Source organism: Sminthopsis crassicaudata, chromosome 6 (assembly GCF_048593235.1).
Source record: "Sminthopsis crassicaudata isolate SCR6 chromosome 6, ASM4859323v1, whole genome shotgun sequence".
Lineage (NCBI taxonomy): Eukaryota > Metazoa > Chordata > Mammalia > Dasyuromorphia > Dasyuridae > Sminthopsis > Sminthopsis crassicaudata.
In genome coordinates this window covers 239,700,847-239,703,860 of record NC_133622.1, presented here as the reverse complement: position 1 = coordinate 239,703,860, position 3,014 = coordinate 239,700,847, and the positions used below count along the sequence as shown (strand labels likewise).

Genomic DNA, 3,014 nt, shown 5'->3' with positions numbered 1-3,014 from the left:
GGATAAGTCCTGAAAAAATATACACATTCTATGTTAATGCATAAATTAATCTATGCTGTGACCATGCCAGAGTGACCAATTTTATTGGCCACAGCTCAAAATTTTGTACATGGTTTTCCATTAAAGATAACCCGGATACTACATAATTGGCAATGGGTTTTTGAAGGTTTCTAAGGCTCCTCTTAAATGAACAACAATATTTACAGACCCCTCCATAGAAAATATTTGTGCTGAATACTGTCATTATTTAACCATAAAGAAAGGAGTCAGGACTCCTTTTCAGTCTACTAAGCAGAATGAATTATTTGCTATCATGCTAGCTCTTCCTTATTACCCAGGATACTTAAATACAATGACTGATTCCGTCTATTCAGTAGGTGTAGTACAAAGAATTGCCACAGCCCAAATAAAATTTGCAGCCTCTAATATTTCTCAGCTCTTTAAGGAACTTCAAGAGCAAGTGAGAAAGCATCCAGGCAAGAGTTATATCTTGCATGTCCACTTACATAGTGGACTTCCAGGTACTACTTTTGATGGAAATTCAAAGGCAGATAGCCTTTTGCATATGTTATCCAGTGCTCCTTTATTTCAGGAAGCACAAGAATCTCATTCTAAATATCATCAAGCTGCTCGAGCTTTACCTTTACAATTTGGAATAACAAGAGAGGAAGCTAGGAGCACAGTAAAAAGCTGTACAGCTTGCCTTCCTTTCCATGCTCCTACACTCCCTCCAGGGAAGAACCGTCATGGTTGGAGACCCACTGAAATCTGGCAAATGGATGTGACCCATTATAAATCTTTTGGTCGTCTGTCTTTTGTCCACTTGGTGGTAGATACCTTTTCAGGCCAACGAGTGGTATTCACTTTGCCCAACAGAGAGAGATAGAAAAAGAGAAAGACCTCAAAACCAAGGAAAAAAATCTAAGAAATATCTGACACTGAAAGAGAATGGCTGATAAGAAGACTGTTAAAGATTCTCTAACACAAGATAAGACTGTGAAAGAATTTTAAAACCTGGAGCAATCATTGGATTTCCTAACACAAGATGAGACTAATGCACAATGGACTTATGGACATTTATTAATTTTCAATTTGTGATTATTTGATCATGTTATTTGTTACATACTTCTAGCATGTGTTATATTGCTATGTTACTATGTGTTTATATAATTATGTGTAATACCTCCCATATTGATGGATTTCTGTTAAAAGGCCATGACCACCCTAGGTTCTAAATCAAAAGAGAGGGGGAGATGTTAGGATTAGCAGGTGAGAACTCAGGTTGTCTAAACAATTCTCTAGCCCAGAGTTCACACCTTTAGGGGTTAACACCTTTAGACTTCTGAAAAGGAGTTTACACATTTAAAGGAGTTTTCACCTTTAAAAGGAGCAAGATGATTGGTTGAAATATTTCCCACAAGCCCCTGGGTTCTCACATGCTCATTCTCTAGGAGGATAAAAGAAGACAACATGGGGTCTGGGAAGCAGTCTGGATTTGGGAAGGACTAGAGCTGGAGGAGATTCAGAGCCAGCATTCAGGAAGAAGAAGAAGAGGCTGGCTGGAAACCTGCTCACAGAGGAAAAGATTCTATAGAAAAGAAACCTGTTCCCTGGGAAGGATTCGAACTGAGAGACTATCAGAACTTTACAGAGCAGGACTATACTGAGAGGCAGTAAGGAGGCCGCCCCAGGAGCCACACCAGGCAGTGACTACAGCCAGCTTGAAGACAGGGAGAGAGCCATGAAGAGCACCAGGAACTCGCTGTTGGACGGCAAGGAGCACTGCCTGACTCTCGGGGACAGCTTTGAGAAGAGGCCCAAGTCCTCGTTCCACACGATCCGCTATGATTTCAAGCCGGCCTCTGTAGACCCATCAGGGGAAGGAGAGCTCCAGGTGGGCAAGGGAGACGAGGTCAAGGTCTGGCTGCCTCACTTCCCTGGCGCTGCAGCCCCAAAGACTGTCTTCAAAGGAAACAAAAGACCCTATGAGAGAGACTGTATTCTCATCATTAATCACGATACCGGCGAATGTGTGTTGGAAAAACTCAGCAGCAGCGTTCAGGTCAAGAAGCTGAGAACTGAGGGAGGGAGCAAAACCCAGGCAAGAGTGGAACCGCCCCCTGCACCGGCACCGCCCACTCCCCTAGCATTCCGAGTCGCAGGGAAGACACCTGTTGGGCCAAAAGCCTGTCCAGTGAAAGAGGATGCTCCCGGGGAACTCCAGTTGGAGGACATTAAGAGAGAGCTGAGAGCCGAGATGAATCGGATGGAGACCCTCAGAGACAGCAGCACCTCAGACTCTGACAGCTCCAGCAGTGAAGAGGAGGAGCCTGCCCCAGGTGCCTCGGCCTCCCAGCATCCTCCTCTCCCTCACAGAATCCCTGTGGGTAACCAAAGCAGCCAGCTCCCCGAGAAAAACCAGCTGATGAGCATATTGCGAGAAGATTTACAACTCAGTGACTCTGAGAGCTCCAGCACTGAAGACCAGGAGCCTGTCACAGCCAAAGCCTCCTCCTCCCAGCGTCCTCCTCTGCAGTTACCTCACAGAAGCCCTATGGAGAACAGCAGCAGCCGGCTCCCTGGGAATCACCAGCTGATGAGCATATTGCAACAAGATTTACAACTCACTGACTCTGACAGTGACAGCAACGTCTAACCTTGGAACTTCCTGCATCTGTCTTTGTTAGAACGTCTGGATAGATGAAGGACACAAGCAGAAACCCACCCCAAGGAGAGCATTTGGCCCTTACTGAGCCCTGAGTCTCACTGAACCTGAGCAGAGTACAAGTGCACTTGTATATATTATGGGAATACACTTTTACCTCAAAATCTGGGTAGCATATTAAAATCTGGGTAGCATAAAAAAGTAAAATAAAATAAAAATAAATAAATAAAAACAACTTCCCAGATCTGTTGGAATTATAAGACAAAGTAAAAACAGAAACCCTCACTCAATCACTTTCACCTTCTGAAAGAAACCCCAAATCAGAAATACTCAAATACAGAGTATTCAA

General features: G+C 44.2%; 1 pseudogene; it reads left to right on the top strand.

Annotated features, from left to right (window-relative positions):
- Positions 1-1,741: 1,741 nt before the first annotated feature.
- Positions 1,742-2,656, top strand: LOC141547442 (ELL-associated factor 1 pseudogene; annotated as a pseudogene).
- The last annotated feature ends 358 nt before the right edge of the window (positions 2,657-3,014 follow it).